The sequence below is a fragment of the Lampetra planeri genome, chromosome 17 (assembly GCF_965212315.1).
Source record: "Lampetra planeri chromosome 17, kcLamPlan1.2.h2, whole genome shotgun sequence".
NCBI classification, from domain to species: domain Eukaryota; kingdom Metazoa; phylum Chordata; class Hyperoartia; order Petromyzontiformes; family Petromyzontidae; genus Lampetra; species Lampetra planeri.
The window spans coordinates 11,633,876-11,651,831 of record NC_136123.1 but is presented as its reverse complement, the minus strand read 5'-3'; the positions used below and the strand labels follow the sequence as shown (position 1 = coordinate 11,651,831).

The window sequence follows — 17,956 nt, the reverse complement described above, 5'->3', positions numbered from 1 at the left end:
ACAGCACCTGACAGCACCGACACGAGGAACTGACAAGACAACGGAGTAAGGACACAATGAAAAATGCAGGGCAACTGTATCTAAAAATAACATTGAGCCAATGTAAAACAACACGGGGACGATGTTTGGTATTACACAACACAAGGAACAAAGGTGCAAGCGGGGCCTTCTGACTGACTAAATACCAACGAATTAGCCAGAGTGGTGTGACGGGTTTACTGAGTTCCACAAGTCAACAGACGTCTTTTTTTTAAATGTCAGAGAATCAGAACACAGGGTTAGCATGCACAAAAAAAAGAAGACCTTCATAAAACGACACACGTGTCCGGCGCGTACAGGGAGGGCTTTGCCTTGAGAGAAGCAGACATAATTATTGTCCGTAATAGAGAATGTTTTTTGGTTTAGATCGTGTAAATATAAATGTGGCATTAAACCCGCCACCACCCGACACAGCCATTTCGTAAAGTTTCTCACGTAAACAAAGCATGTCAATTCGTTACTAGTTCAGCACACCGATGCATTGGAGAGTAAACCCACATTTACATTATAATTGTTATAATATAATATAAAAAATTGTTGTTAGAAAGGGCTGCATGTACGGCAAACACACACACCGTGCGGCATGGGTGGCGGGTACGTCTGGAGGGGCTACAGTGGAGGCGGAGAGACGGGGCCCGTTGTCCACAGAGATCCGATCCCCAAGTCATCGCCTATAACTGCACAGGCTAATTCTTGAGTCAACTTGAGTTGCCTAACAGCCCCCCCCCCCACCACCGTCACCATGGGGAGTTTAAGGAAAAGAGGTGGGAGTTGGTGGCAAGGGAAGGGCCAGTTTAAATTTGAAAAAAAAATTGCCCACGCAAGTAGAAAACAAAAGAACACGCACAGCCAAGGGAAAATGGACACAGAGCTGTGGCTGAATAGGGAACATTCCGGGGTCACCTCTCGGGGTTCTTGTTTATTCCCCGTAACCGTGCGCGAGGACAGGTGAACTGCACAATCACGGTGCAGTACAACGTCACGTAGCCGACTATCTGTGGGGGGATCTGGGTACGTACGGATATATATACGTGAAAAATCTCTTGGGAAAAAAATTACAGTTACACCACGCGCATATAGGGTGCTGGACAAAAATAAAGTAAAACTTCTTTAAACACAGGGAAAAAAGCTGCAAAGTAAGCGATGAAGAATATAGTACTGTGCATTGTAACATGGTTTTCAATGTAGTCAAGAAGCCTTCGACATATAAAACATTTACAAGAAATATTAAACAATGCCTACGAAATGGACACCAGCTCACACTTAAGGGCTTCTTTGTATAGCCATTACAGAAATGGCGGACATAGTGGGACATCGTTTTCCCAGAACTAGGTGTGGTGGATAATTGGTCAGGGCAGATACGCAACAGTCGGATACGTCACGTTGTTCAGCACAGCTAATCGTTCGGCACGATCGTGTGGTGGCGAGATGTTAACTACCTCGCCTGTAATACAGGAGGTCGTTGGTTTGATCCCAACCATGACGCCTATATATTTGAAGTTTGCACGTTTCTCTACCCGTGGTCTTGTGGATTTTTCACGGGGTCCTTAGGTTTTCCCTCCATATTCAGAAACACACGTTTAGAGTATTTGGCTGCTACAAATGTCCACGTGATGAGCCACTTCGTTGAGCTATTATTTGTGGCCAGGTTGCTTCTGAAAAAGAGCTACATAGCTCAGTGGGACATACCTGGTAAAATAAAACTTGTCTGTAGTTTTATAGATTTATCTTACGACGATGCGGCCTTGATTTCCTAGTGAGCGATGCTGCCCTTCTCTCGTGTCCGTCTCGCGGACCGTGTGGTGGTACCTAGGGCGCGGCAAGAAGGTCGCCCGGGCGTGTTCGATATCGCATGAGCAGCGAGTGCCTTCGACACAGGAGGTGTCATCAAAAAGGGTGGCAGTGCTCTCTAAAGGAAAGGTGACTTGAGTGTGTTGCTCTTCCCTAGTACAACACAAATCAGTCAATAAAAGCAATATGATTTAAATGTTTGGCACAGAACGGACCCAGCCATGGCTTATTCCACTGCAGCAAAGCCTCTTGGGCTGCGTCTGAGGCTGCGTCAGAGGCAGATGCAGCCACTTAATTGCAAATGTCTGCTGTCACCGGCACTTGCTTGGAAATGAACAAATTGGGTTAAAATGTTGTCGTTAGAATAACGCGCCTGATGTTGTTTTTTTTGGAAACGCGCGGGCTTGATTTTCCCTGTATCGGAGAAGGCCTTGTGCGTGAACGTGCGAACAAGCGCATGGTGCGTGGTCATCGATAGCGGATTTTTTTCTGTCACTTCCAGTTGTGGGTTTCTCAGCTGCTAGCGTTATCAATATCCGAGCTCATTAGTGCAAATTGAGTGCAAACTAAACCAATTATTGACGTTGTGGCAGTCACAGAGGTGTTATTCTGCTCATAGCAACCATTTCAAATGTGTTGCTATAGAAATGACGGGCATCCATGTTAAATTGCCATGGGCAGTTTAATCATCAGCATTCATGGGCCTCTGTTGAAGTGTAAACTCTGAAAACACAATGTTCCCTGTGAAATGGGATAAATCGATTCTATTACTGAGCATTACATTACTTGGTTTTTCCTTTAGCGTTCATGAAAAAATAACTGAGCATTTTACAGGAAAATTGCAAATATGGATCTTAATTGAACTTGCCTTGACCAAAGTATCTTGTTTACAGGCATGCACAGAATGTTCCAGCATATATTTGCCATGCACCACATTACACAAATTGCATTAGTTGTCCTCTTAGCTTACCACAACATTATGGGAACAGGCATTGCGTTGTATTTGAACACGAGCAAAATTAAACATTCAAAATGACCACAGTGCTTGAATTATGAGTACCTCAATTCCAATAATCCAGCCAGCTGATGATTATAGAATGTACAAAAATTCAACCAATTTTGGACGAGTGGATGATTGATAATTTCACGCCACTCATTTGACAACACTTGACGAGCCCTTTGGCCGCTGTATGTATGAAACATGGGCAGTATTTTGGTAACGGTACCGTACCCACATACCTCTGCAGAGCAGATGTTGCACTGAGGTAGTGCTTTGCAGGCCACGGGTCAAAACGTTTAAAATCAGCTGCATAATGAGGTTCACTCGCTTACCAGCTATGCGCGTGTTAACACTTGACCTCGCCATGTAAACTCTGTATAATTGTGACTGCAACTCAAAACTTTTTTTTAAGAGGCATAATATTAATTATAACTTTCAATAGAACATGCCCATTGCTGTTTGCACGTCTCCTGTATTAATCACGGTGCACGTGGAAGCAGAGTAAATAACGATTTGCATTATCTCTCTGCCAACTAAAAAAAATGTTACAATGGAAACGAGAGAGGCGCCGGTGTTGGCAACAGCGCGGCGTCTCGACCCTCGCACTAACAGCGCACAAGCGCCGCGTGTCGAGCCGCTCCGTGCGTGCACAAAGTGCGCGCTCGGTGGAATGCGCGCGCTCGCGTTTCAATTTGCCGAGGTGTGCACCGCACCCACTTTTCGCACACCGCCCTATTGCTTTGCGATATGTTGAGGACAAAAATTTAATTTTCTTCAGGGAAAGAGAAAAAAAAACACATTAGTAGCCGAGAGCTCCATTTTATAGGAGCCATGAAATGGAAGCCGATTGCTATTATTGGTGTGAAAAAGTCGCACCCGAACATGTTGCAGAATGGCACACATTGCGTGCACATGGGCGAGCGCGCGCACACACACACACAGACACGTTTAAAAACCGGAACATACGTACGCAGTTAGTAAATCGTCGAAAGTGAAACTTCAAGCTTACACTGTAGTGACTAACAATTGCTTTGCTGAACAGTGCAGCATATATATCCAAACAGGGAAGTAACTCTGCTGCTCACAGTGTGTGTGTCTTGGTGGGGCACCTTGGGTCCTGAATTGAACCCCTCAGCTTGGCAGGCCCTCGTCTTAATTTTGTGAAAATTGTGGGCAATGAAGCAAATCCAGCTTTGCGGTCTTCAGTAGGCCACCTTCAGGGGTTATCCTACAGCCTGAAACTTTTCCAAATCTTGGTGGTTTTTGAGCTACGTTTGGAATCATACTCTGCTGGGTTTTTTTTTTCTAATGGCTGGGGTCAGCTGCATCAGATGCCGAGGCTGAGAAGGCGAGTGCCCTCGTGGTTTCGTAACACATTTTGTTGAACTTGTCATTACTTTGACGGATGAGCAATTATCTACAATAAATAACTCTCAGTAAAGAAAATGGAAGCCACAATGAATCGTGTAAAGTGATGGTTTGTGCCACAGAACCTTCCTTCCGACACACTTGTTTCGATTCCCAATCTGGAACTTGTGGACTTATTTAAGTCTTCCCAAACGTCAGCCCTCCAGTTTGCCAAAACTGCCGTTCTTCTGAATAATTGCAGCTTCTGAATCTGATCTTTTAAGCAAAGATTTCTGCATTTTTCTCCATCGTGAGACCTTCAATTACAGTATTTAAATTTAGCTTCATTTGGTGATAATTGTTATAGATAAACATGAAAGTTCTCTACTGGTATCTACCCCCAATCTCAATGATGAAAGCCACTGATCTAAACAGACACAAAGATGCCCCTTGTAATGTTTTAGACCATTGTAGATGTCAGGAGCAGCTCAGTGGCATCTCACACAACACCAAGAGAGGGACCTGCTGAGGACTTGGGTTCGAATCCAGGAAGCCACTCTTAATTAAAACAGGGTTCTCACATGCATCGAGCTGACAGTTGCACACCACTGAGCTATGCGCTGTAGGAGCTAAAACGTACAGACTAATGTCATTATTTAAATGTAGCGAATCACTCTGCAGATAATAGCAAGCACCACCATAAAGGTGTAGTAGAGACAGAGAGAGGTATGGCAAGAGGCAAGGTAAAGGCACGGCCCTGTAATTGAACGCTCACATGACAGCCGACGGAAGGGCCACCCACCAGAGGGCATTTGGCCTACTCTTCAACGCTGCTCAGAAAGTGGGGTGCACTCACACATGGCGAGGTATTGGGACTGGGTCTCTTAGTACCTCTCAGGTGTCACCTCTTCGGGCCATTCACTGACGTGGAGCATATCTCCCGCCGACTTTGGGAAATCCAATACGGCGCTCGGACTACAACGGCTCAACTGGGCAAACGAAACGTGAAGTTGAGACGCGAGGCACAACTACAACACGGTGACGAATTGGACGACAACACAAAAAAAACTTGGAATTGTCGAGGCGATGTTTCTCTCCCGTCAACAAGGGTGGCAGACGGGACCTTTAAATACACAGCAGCACACAAACAGGAGGCTCGGCGCGGAGTCAGTAGCCAGTAGATGTAATACAATTACCGTTACAGGAGAACTCTTGTCATCTGTGACAAAGCAATAACCACCGGGAGCCACCCGCCCGTTGGGCACCCCGCAGTGTCACAGCGCGGCTACCGGTACACAGAGGGGGGCACACGGTGGCGATGCGGGGGACACGGAGGGGGGGCAGTGGGGCGTTGGTGGCGGGGGGCGAGGGGGGAGACAGGGGGGGGGCTCACCTTGTAGAGGCAGAGGCTGGCCTCGTGCCGGGGGCTCGCCGCGTGCATCTGCATCTTCTCCAGGCTGTTGGTGAAGTAGTCGCAGGCGTTGCAGCGCAGCTGCACGGGGCTGCCGAGCGCGGCGCACTTGAGGCGCCACTCGCTGGCGCGCCCCCCCTCGCGGATGTGCGCCACCAGCTGGAAGCGCGCCACGTGCTTGTCCGTCTTGCAGTGCAGCTGGAAGTTGGCGCGCAGGGGCGTGCCGTACTGGCACAGGCGGCACGTGTGCGCGCCGTCCGCCCCCGACGCCTTCCACTCGGCCTCGGGGAGAGAGCGCTCGGCGGCGGCGTGCGCCGCCAGCGTCTCCAGCGCGTCCGTGGTGAAGACGCCGCACACGGCGCACTGGAAGAGCCGCAGCGCCGGGTCGGCGGAGGCCGCCGAGGGCTCGGCCGAGCCGGCGGAGAGGCCGAGCAGCTCGGGGTCCACCCCCACCAGGTGCTGGCCGCCCATGGAGGCGAGGCGCGGGTCCATGGCGAGGTCGCTCCCCACTGGGCGTGCGGTGGTGGGGGGGGGGGGAGAGGTGCAGGGGAAGAATCACCGACTGTAGGGAGTACGAACGGCATTTTCTGTTCCTCTAGTTAAATCGTTAAGTTTAGTTTAATAAACGAGAAGTAATCATCTTGTGTTCATTAATCCTTCTGAATTTGTTTATACGCTATTGTTGCTTTATTTATCTTTTTCACCGTGCAGCGCTTTAGAGGCAATTTTATTGCGCAAGGCACGATTTAAAAATCAAGATTGATTGTTGTTCCTTACGTATATATATCTGGCTGCCATATTTGGCCTTTGTTTAGATGATGTGTCTAATGTACGGAATGCCATGGCGCCCTTGCTCTGTTTATTGTGTCCCCTATAGCTATCGACGTTTGCCTCCCTTGTGTTACAATTGCGTTTTTTTTGGCTCAGAGGAAGAACGAGTAGGCTCACGATTGCAAGGTTGCGGAGTTCAAAACATTGGTTGGAGGGTTGATTAATTCATCCTTCATGGGCCGACAAAATGAGGACGAATTTTCTGGGAAGGTTAACTAACAGTGGTTGGCCTATGGATGAGTCTTGCTCCTGCCTTAGGAACATGGAATCTACACCACTGGCCAAGGGCTGTAAACACGAGATGAGCACTGCCCCAATGCTCATTTTAGTAGGAAGTCACCTTGAGGTGACTGTTGTTCATGTGTTTCTTCAGACTCAATTACAAACCCCAATGATTACGTAACTACAAATACTGCTCAATATCAATATGTACTTTAAGCTGTGATTAATATGTAAACAGCGTATAAATATATTAGAAACTTTAAAGAAGATGCAATATATTGTTGACTATGCATGGATAAGTAGTGATTATACGAAGAAAGCACATATACACCCACGCACCAAGGCATGTTTACTTAAAAAATAACTTTTCCCTTACCATCCCATGTTATGTATGTTACGTATATGTACTGCTGTTCATGCTGCGTAAACCTAAATCATTGCTTCATTGTATTATATGCTCATGCGCGTACGTAACCATTATGAGGGAATATTATAAAAATATATACCGAGTGCGTGTGTGTAAAATAACACGCGTGAATGTAAGAGTATCTCAACAGCGCAGCCGTGCAGGAATTAAGTTACTGCCGTTACGCTACTGCCGTTACGCGTGCGCTCGCAAGGACTTTTGGCGGCGCTGCCCAGAGCCCAGTGCCACTGCCATCTCAATTTACCGAGTCCCGGGGGCAGAGCGGCCAGGCCCGTGCTCGGGTCCAACTGGAATCCCCCCAGGAGGTACTGCTGCTCCGTGGCCTTGTCCAGCTTGAGGCCGGGGTGGCCCATCCCCTGGGCCGCCGCAGCCGCCGCCGCCAGGTAGTACTGGTAGAGCTCCGCCTCGGTGGGGCCGAGGCCCGCCGGGCCCGACATGCCTCCCGCCGCAGAGCCCTGGGCCAGGCCGGCCAGGCCGTGCTGCTGCTGCTGGTGCTGCTGCATCTGCTTCATGCTCTGCTGCAGCAACACCACGTTGTGCATGTGCTTCTCGCTCGTCATGTGAATGCGGAGGTTGCGTGCCACGTTGGTCTCGTAGTCGCACACCTCGCAGCGCCACGTCGGCTTGGGCTTGGCCCTGGTCGGCGACGGCGACGGGGACGGCACGGACGCCGCCGAACCGGACGTCGACGCGGCGGAGGCGGGTACCGGCGGCGGCGGTGGACATGGAGGACGACGCCGCCGCCGCGGCCGCGCAGGAGGTCGCCGTGGCCCCGCCGCCGGCGAGGGACTGCACGGGCGACGACGGCGTGCCCGCGTACGCCGCGCACGACTGCGGCGGCTGGTCGCCCCCCATTGCGCCGGGCGACCGCGCGGGCACCGCGCCGCCGTTCTGCAGACTCTGCATGTTGTTGAGGTGCTTGTCGGACTGCATGTGGATGCTCAGGTTGCCCTTGGTGGTGGTGGAGTAGTTGCAGACGTCGCAGCGGAAGGGCTTGTAGCCACACGTGTAGCTCTCGCCGCGCGCCAGCCGCGGGTGCGGCTGGCCCGACTTGCAGAAGTTGCAGGCGTCGCCCGGCTCTGGGTGCTTCTCCTTCATGTGGGCGTCCAGCGTCTGCTGGTACTTGTAGTGCCAGTTGCACTTGGGGCACTTGAGCGTCTTGCAGGAGTTGCGCGAGTGCATCATGGTCATGTGCCCGCCGAGCGAGCGCGACGAGCCCAGCACCATGTCGCACTTGGGGCACTCCACCGAGCCGCCCGGGTGCTGCCCGTGGCACTCGCCGAATGGCAGCGCCAGCGTTGGCATGGCCAGCGGCGGCGGCGGGCTGTGCAGCGCGGCCGGCACGCCGCCCTCCTCCGAGGCCCTCGCCTCGCCCGTCCTCTCCTCGTCTGTGAGACCGTCTTTGGGCAGTTTCTGCGGATCCGCGTCGTCGCTGCTGCTGCTGTTTGTGTTGCCGGCAATGCCGAGGCCGGCGCCGCTCGCGCTCGCGCCAGCACTGCCGTCCATGAAAGCTATGAAGGTAGATGAGTTAGCCTTTGGAGTAGTAGAGTTTAGCACGCTAGGCGTCAGAAAAGAAGGTTTAAAAATGCTTTGGTTTGAGAGGGTTAAAAGCTCACTGCTGCTGTGAGGGTTGTCAACTAGTGAAACTCGAGGTACTTCATCCACATCGTCTATGTCATCATCATCATCATCGTACATCTCATCATCATTGAGGTCATCGTCATTTTCCTCCTCAGGATTGTTATTTTCAAGCTCCTCGTGGGAGGAGCCCTTTTGACTTAATCCCGCATCTGTGCTCTTCTCAGGAGACCTTCCTCTCCCGAGGTCTTCCACACAGAGGTTGGAGGGCAGTCGCCCAAGGGGAGCAGTTGAGGTAAAAGGGGATTTGGGTGCCAGGAACGCACCGGAACTGACGCTCAGCGGCTGCGCCGGCTTTTCAGCGGCCGCAGGGGAAGCCCCCGCGTTGGGCGACCTGCTTATGAAACCGCACAGCCCTGGGCTCACGAGGCCGACCGCCGCCTTCGCCGTGGCCTGCGGCGCTGGCAGTTCCGTCGCCTCGGGCTCCAGGAAGCTGACGAGCGGCTCCTTGTCGTTGCCGACGCCCTGGACTATGGCGGACGTCCCCGGGCGCTTGAGAAGCCGGCGCTCCTCGGCCACAAGCGCGACGGCGTGCTCCTGCACGGCGTGCGCCGCGAAGGACCTCGCCGCGCCGAACGAAAGCTTGCAGAGGAAGCACATCAAGATGGGCTTCTGCTTCCCGTCGCCGTGCCGCGCCGGCCTCTCGAAAGCAGGCGGCCGCCTTTGGGCCGGGTCCGAATTGTCTTTGGCCACGAGAGGGGTTTTGGCGCAGCTATCGCCGCCGGGGACGCCCCGTCGCACGTCGTACACGCGAAAGCTGTGAAGGACCGGGCTGCGCGCGAGCGCTGAGGTATTTGGGAAGGTGGCGGGCTCCGCGTCCCGGCAGAGGCGTTTGCCGAGCGAGGAGGCCGCCGCGATGTGGCAGGTGCTGATGATGCGCGGGAAGGCGGCCGCGGGGGGCGCGCCGTCTGGCCGCTGGCCGAGCGCGCTCAGCAGGAGGGCCTGCGCCGACGGGAGGACGCCGTCGAGGGAGCGCGGGGAGCCCCCACCGGGGCCCGATCCGCCGTCGATGACGTAGGCGGATCCGTCCGGCTGGTAGACGATCTCTCCGGACAGGTTCTCTACGTCGCTCTCGTCGGCCTCCTCCTCCTCCTCAAACTCCTCAAACTCCTTGTCCAGCTCCTCCTCGTCCCCCTCCTCTTCTCCGTCCGCCCTCCCCTCCCCGTTGCTCTCTTTCTCGTCGGAGTCGAGCGGAGCGGCCCGCCGGCGCTCCGTGCGGCCGCGCGTGGCGCCCTTCGGCTCGGGCGGCGCCGGCGAGCGGCCCTCGGCCGGGCCCAGGTCGGCCGCCAGTGCCCCCGCCCCCCCTTCCCCCTTCGACGGACTCCCGGCGCCACCGCCGCCGCGGCGGGCCCCGTCGTGTCCCCCCGGTGCGGCCGAGAATTCACAGCTCTCCATGGCGGCGCTTGCACGTCGATCTCATTTCATTCCATCCGACGCAAGCCTGCCAAGGAAACACAGAGAGCAGCAGCGGCGATTACACACACGTGCACGCATGGGCAAATGCAGCGAGCGATCGTACAGCGCGCACGGTGCAAAGGTTTCGTTCCTCCGTACAGACGTCCGTGGCGAGTGCTCCTGCCGGGCACCGATCCCTGATCGCGTTTTGTATCCCCACAATGTTCACGTACCGCGCCAGGTATTCATTACAGGTGGTGTCATCCTACGGGAGGCAAGGATCGGGTATCAATTGCCACCGATGCGCGAGGCAATGAATTGAATCCGGTCCACCAGAACAGAGTGCAGTGCAAAGACCACTACGCAACCACTCAAATGGGCATATATTATACAATTTAATTTATCTAAACAAATAAGTAATGTTATGACGTGCCGTGATAATCGTTCCATAAAATAACACGCGCAGAAACATCTGTGGCTTTGAGCACATTAAGAGATATAAACACATGCAGAGACGTGAGCGGGCGTGAACGGGCGACACAAAGCTGCCAGCACATTAAATAACTCAACGTAGACCGGAGCAATGCTCAAGCAATTGGCCATCCGCGACTCCACAAATCCCGCCAAACGAGGCCCGCGCAAGCTAATCGATGGCCCAGAAGCCGAAAATCAATTGGACGCAAATCATCTGCCAATACCGGCTCAGAAGGGGTTGGGTGGGGGGACTGTCGATCTTTGCTGAAATGAAGTCAAGGGGCTGACCACCCTTTCATCTTCACTATTCCGGCGTTAAGTACCGCCGTACGAAACATTTCTTGTGATCAATAATTAATCGCTTGACGTTCTGGCCACGTTCCCATTAGCGGACACCTTGACAGGCATGCCGACAGTAACAGGGGGGGGTGAGAGAGAGAGAAAAATCCACCCCTCCACTACCACTTAAAACAAATATATAAATAATCACGAATCAACCGCATCGCAAGGAAAGCAATGAACAAATTAAATCTTGACTTAAAGCTTTCATAACAAAATACTACGACGTTCGATCGCAAAACAAGCGGTCGTCATCAGGAAAGGGGGTTAGGCTCTAAAGGCAAACTGTTGAACCTATCGACGTAACTTTACCGAAAGACCCAAGAAAATTGGACAAATTATTATTAATTTATTAATAATATTACTATAAAAGCCATATAGTTTTTCTTTTTTTTATCTGCATTAAGAAATACACAAAAAAGGAGCAACACTTACATGGGAAAAGGATGAGCGAGGACAAAGCATTCATGAGTGAGTGCGAGGAGCGGTAATCAATATAGGAAATTGGCTTGAAATAAACTCACAGCTTGTTTTGCTGGAGGGATAGGCACCGATGGGAGAAGTAGTAAAAATCATTAACCCGAGGCTTGTGTGTGAACGAAGCGATTAAGAGGGCTTCTTTGCGCTTCATTCACCGAGCGGGGCGCAGGCATTGTCTGCTAGCACTAACCCCCGTGCATTTAGCCAAGAGGACATTCACGATCTGCTCTCTCTTTATTTGTTTCTCGCACTTAGTCCGCTCTTGACACTCGTGCCATGACATTAAAATAATTCAAAGCTACGGTCGAAGCGACGTGGTGGGACGCATCACAAGAAGAGGCTGTTTTCTTTGGACCGGCTTAAATACGGCACTTGCAGCAGACACCAGCGGTTTCAACTCAAGCACGTTGACCTTCACTTCCTTCATTGAAAAGCCTTAACAGATGTTTTCACGTAAGCAGATATTATTTGGGCAAGAGTGGAGGGTGGTGGCTAGAACGTGGAGGACACAACCTCTCGGGGAAATGTGGCTTCCTGGAGGCTGCGTAGAGCCTGACCCGAGCGGTGCAGCAGCTACCTGGTTAGCCGTGCACCTCTGACACGGCACCCACCCGCCCACACGCATACCCACCCCACCTGCCAGCCACTCTTGGCTCCCACACAAAACTCGTGATCGTGTGCGATTCGCACGCCAAACGCACGGAAAACCTGCGCGCATTTTATATAAGGCACTGCGTGCCGGGTGCGTGGTAGGTGGGTGATCACAAACGGGGCCAGGGTAACGTCCGTTGACAAGCACACAAAAAAAATGTCAATGTCTTAGGATTTGAGTCAAGAGGAGAGAGATCTACTCCCCCCCCTCCTCCACACCGTTTAGTCTCACAGAACCGCAAGTGTGGGCACCGATAATGGGCACCACCTACTCTTGGCAGCACGACACACGGGTTTCACGCCTGCGCACAGGCTGGCATAGAGGTCGATGAAAAGATGCAAACATTCACATAACGAGATGCATCATTACAGAAATTCTCTCATCCTCGGCCCTGTTATCCAAGCCTCTGATTATCCATGACAGCCATAAGGGTCCATGAAAACTCTTACTGTATTATCCGCAGCCCTATTCTTCAGCAATTGTCCGTGCGGTATTTCCAAAGAGTGTGGAATGGAATCCTAATATCCGTGATTGTATTGCGGATAAGAGGAGTCGTAGGGCAATTTGAACCTATCATCATCTACAGCATAATGGACCTTACCTGGTAAAAAAAAGAAAGTAGTTGAAAACATAAATAGGTTATTTGGGATTAATTTTTTAAAGAGTTTTGATTAAAGCAAAAGCACGGAAAATGGATGGGCGGCACTGACTTTGAGCCCACACTGCACGAGACAACACACAGACACGCAAATACACACACAGAGACACAGACAAAATCAATGAGACATGCACACACAGAGATGCGAAGACAGAAAGATAAGGAGACACAGACACGAGGCACGCACAGAGACACAGAGAGGCACTAACATAGATATATGGAGAAACACCGAGAAGAATACACATGGAGAGGGAGACAGAGAAAGACACCGCTCCACGCACATACAGACGGAGACACAAAAACAGAGTCACTGAGGGAGACGAGACAGATACACACAGAGATACAGGTAGTCAGACACACGTGGAGAGAGCCACAGGGAAAGGGAGAGTCCAAATACAGAGACAGAAGCACAGAGACATGACTGAGATTCCCCAGAGGCACAGCCTTGAAGCAGAGAACGACCCCCCCCCCTCCCACAGCTACTAAAACGCAACTAAACTTTTATTTTTTATTTTACCAGGTAAGGCCCACCGACCTATTTTAGCTCTTTTTCAGAAGCGACCTGGCCACAGATGATAGCTCAACCAAGTGGCTTATCATGTGGAAATGTATAGCAGCCAAATACTCTAAACGTGTGTATACCAGACGAGGTTGGTAGTTAACATCTCACCACCGCGGTGCCCCATGATGAGCCACCATATTTTTGCGGATATGCAGCCGTAAAGCAAATTCATCCTAATATCCACGTTTTTTACTCCGTAGACAGGATGAGTAGCATCGAGGACAACCCCGCAAATCACAGGATCTGCAATATGGGTTCCCCCACATGACTGTGGATGAGAGGAGTTATAAATGTACACAAACGCAGACACATTTGCAATTGTTGTATTAACACCTATTAATCGTCAGCCATGTTCAATCCACTGCTGGATTAAGGTCTCCTCAAGCCGCCGCCATCTCTCATGATACCATCTTGATCTTAATTTGTACGTAATATCTTTTCCCATAGGTATTATGAATTAACCATTTATAAAAACACACACATTACACATTGAAACACAAACTTTATGCCGACGATATATGAATGGTGTCAAACCATTCAGTGTACGTATACTCAGGAGTGTGTATTTGTTCAGAGCTTTGTATGTGTGTAGGCAAATGATATATTGATGGTACAGTATACAACTACAGCACAGTATAGATAGACTGCTGGGTCAATGGTGGTATAGTGGTCAACGATTTGAACCTTAACAATCAGGGGCCTGAATACAGACAAACTGCGTCAATGCTACCAGGCAGCTATTTGCGTACGCTCCAAAAGTGTGTAGTGCAAACCCGGAGCATCTGCGCTAGCGAGATCACGTAGATGGACGCACGCGTCAGTGGTTGCTAGATATTACGTCATCACTTCCGATACACCAGCCAATCAGCTGCCGCAAATGCAATCCTGATGCAACATGGCTGTTGTTGCTGCATCAAGTCCACGTGAAACATGGCCACCGTGACTCAATGCTCCGTGCGTTCAGCTGGGCCTAGGCTGTGGCTGAGGTAAGTTGTACATTGTGCACGTGTTACTTCATGGTTTTTTTCAGTAATATGATTGCCATTTTGCGTGCATTTATTTGTGCAAGTGCGTGAATTCACAAATGTAATTGTTTGAGTATACTACTTTGCGTGGAAATGTCTTTATGTTTATGTGCGTGTGTGAGAGTGTTTTTGTGTGTTCATATTTATCTTAATGTATCTATCGTGTGCAATGTCGGTCTTAATGGATGCTCGCTAACAATCTGTTAAAAGGCTACATGAGGGGATCTTTGTCTAATTATGACAGTACGTGACTGTGTGGGGAAATTATTTGTATCCAATTGTACGTGTGTGTTTGGTGTTTGAGTACGCAGATGTGTGTGCGTCTCTCTTCGTGTGTATTTGTGATAGTGTCTATGTGTGTGTGTGTGCATGTGTTTGAGAGTACAGGTGTGGATGTAATGACAGATTTGAGGCTGGTCCCGACCGCCCCTAGGTTATTGTTGACATTTATGCGATCTCCTTGCGTAAATCCCTTAGGGGCTCAGAATTCTGACAAATCTTGGCCTGCACAATTTGTAGAATTGCACAAGCCATTCGGTAGTCGGGACCCCTGGTTTCATTCCTCAACACACACAACACCAGTGGGTAAACTGGAATATGTGCATAGTCTGGGCCTTCCCTAGGTCTTAAACAAGTCAGGAGTGGCAGTGTCAAGACTAGCACTGTGGAGACAAACGAGGGCTGGGTGTGGTGCTGACGCCATCACCACCTCGTATATCGTGCTGGATATAACACGTACTCAATGATACTGTATTTACATATGATCGTTCGGAATTCAAATGCACATTTGTGTAACCTATCAGCCAACAAAGTCGCACTCCAGGCAAGCAACTGGGGTGGCCTGCGTGCGGCACATGGGTTGTTTCACCCTTATATGGACTCATCAGTGAACCATGCCCAACTGTAGACTAGCAATGGTATTATATCAGCACAGTCTGATGTAAAGATTGAGCGCTGTCCATGATTAAATGCACCTTTACATACTTTATTTAATGCACCTCGCTGATGCGGTACAAATATCATTTGAAATACATAAGCACAGAGTAGGTATAAACATTTTAAATGAGGAATTGAAATATTAAAACATATAAGGCTCTTCAAAATTATTTTTTATCTCAGTAAAAATACTTTTTTTCTGAAAGGAATTGTTCATCACTTAAGCATGAAACTTTACTCCACAACTATGTTAAAAAAATTTACTTTGTATATAAATTTAAATGACAAAATTAACACGTTATTAAACGTACTCAAAAAACAAATTTTACAAGTGGGAGTTTGCAAAAGTGGCAGAACATGTTCATTTGACATTCACAATTTCTACAATTTAATGTTTATTTGCTGAAAGGTTCAGGAAAAAGGTCTTTAACGGATGGAATTCCCTGGAAAATTATTAATGGCACGTAATTCCACGCGGCTGGGCCTGCGAAGCGTCATGGCGAGTCAGCGGGATGAAGACAATCCCTGATTTTTTTTTTGAAGCGTGCTGTTGAAAAATCTCTGCGTTTTCTCAAATAAACCTGTCACGATTTTGTCCTGAACTTCAAGGGTGTGCGCGTCGTACTGGGCTAAAATAACACCAAGATCATTGCACTTCGGCGAACAAAAAAAATGTTATTACACCGTTAAAATATGCATACAAATATGATAATGTACAGTCTTAGAAATATGCTGACGTAAAAATAATGAAACATTCAGTGCCATGTTCTTATTTCCTCATACATAAACATGTGTATATAGAAATCAATACAATTTTTCCACGGTGTCAAGTCATTTTAGGCACACCTCATTTGCAAATGAGACTTCAACGATCGTCAAAAATATATAGACCAACATAAATGTTTGGATTTTTTGATTGGCGCTAACAAACACGTCTCTTCTTGCAAATGATGTTCGAGTGTATTCAATATCCACGTTACAGCAGGCGGCATACCCTCAATGGCCAATAGCAAAACACGTGGTGGAGAGAAGATAGCTTCCAACCGTGCACAAGCGTCTCAGATGGAAAATGTGCTGACTTCCAGCCTACAGAGAGAGGCCTGTGTGTGTGTATAGAGAGAGAGCCACGGCCAGAGTTCTCTTTGTTTACCTCATTATATTTAGCCCGTCATTGGCTTTAAGAGGAAAATAAACAAGTCTCGTGGAGTGCAATCCAGGCCTAAAAGTGCTGCAGCAGCAGCTGATAAAGAGGAGGAATCGGGAGGGGGAGAGGGGTGGGCACAGCAAAGGCAGCAGCGGCTCATCGGGGGAGCATGAGGAGGCCCCTCGGTGCCAGGCGGCTTCCGCCAGAGGGGCCCCCAGGCGCGACACCTCGCCCGGGCGGTATGGGGGGCCGGGCGGTATGGGGGGGGGCCTCGCCTCTCTCTCCCTGCCAGGGAGCGCACACCTCACTCACCCAGGCTGGCTCCGGTGCACCGCACGCGCTCTGCGTTTGCAATGAAATCGCTCGGCTTGTCCGCATCGTGCTGCGATGGGCAAGGAGATTAATTCACTGTTGTTGTACAGTAAGGTACATACGTGTCTGGCGATTTTGTTTTACGTAGAAACGTTGCTAAATAATAATCATTTACACTTCTAAGACGCCCTCTCAACCAAAGGTAACACACAAGGCGCTGTACAGAACGAAACAAAATACCAATAAAAGCATGCCAGGCTGACACCAATCAAATCCAACCCCAAAACTATTTTATTTTTAAAAAGCCCGAAATAAGTGCATTTCAAATAAGAGCAAATCACCGGGGAGTGATCCCAATCTCATCGGATCTCGAAAAGCGAAGCAGGTTTGAGCCTGGGTCAGAGCGTGGATGGGTGACCTCCACGTGCCAAAGGTGTAACACAGGCACTGTGGGCAGTGTGGTGGAACTCACCCTCACTACCCCGTGCTGTCCAGCGTGGTGAAGTATGGACAAGAGGTTTGCTGAAGTCCTCATTCAGCAGTGGAATTACAAAAATGTCCCGAACGTGCAACGGGTGAGATTTGGTCAAAACTATTATTCACTGTACAGTATATTGGCGACTGATGTCGTCTTTGAGCAGTGTTAATCACTCTGCGTGTCCCGTAAGCACTATTCTGGCAGAGATTGTTTTCCTGTCGATTCTCCAGGACCCAATTAAAAAATCGGTGGTCATCCCAAGAAAAAATAAACATAGTACAAATCGAGAAACACACGTCGCGATTTCCTTCCCAAAACAAAACACTGTAGTGACTTCCAAAAAAACAACCGCGAGACGCAAAATAAACAGCTCTAGGCGAGAGACAGAATGGAACAAATGGCAAAAAGGTAAATTGCCTTCAAGTCCTAGAGAGTTTTACCTTCCCAGCCACACAGCGGCCAGGCACCTTCAGTGGGTGCTTAACCCATTACGCCGGGAGTGGAATTGTCTCTTTGACAGCATAGCAACAACGAAGAAATAACATCACAACCGGTAATTTTCGCAGGGTTGGAGACACGAGCCATCTGATAACGCCCCAGAGTCCGTGGCACCAAGGCGGAGAGCTGGGGCAGTGTGGTGTGGTACACGCAGAGTGATTGTCGTGACAAGGGGCTTCTCGCCAGACAGATAAGGTGGGAGATTAGTTGGGTACAAACATGGCTGGCCTCACCTGTATGTGTGGGGCCTCGCAGGGACAAAGGGCCAGTCACGCACATTCCTAATTACACAGCTGT

At 49.9% G+C, this 17,956-nt stretch overlaps 1 pseudogene across 1 annotated transcript in view; it reads right to left on the bottom strand.

The window, feature by feature from the left end:
• The window catches only part of LOC144723373 (zinc finger homeobox protein 3-like), a 196,061-nt pseudogene that overhangs the window by 141,453 nt on the left and 36,652 nt on the right, over positions 1–17,956 (bottom strand). The window contains exons 2-3 of the transcript XR_013586152.1: positions 7,313–10,147; positions 5,571–6,097 (exon numbers count right to left, since the gene is read on the bottom strand). The product of XR_013586152.1 is annotated as a zinc finger homeobox protein 3-like (transcript). The remainder of the gene's footprint in view (positions 1–5,570; positions 6,098–7,312; positions 10,148–17,956) is intronic.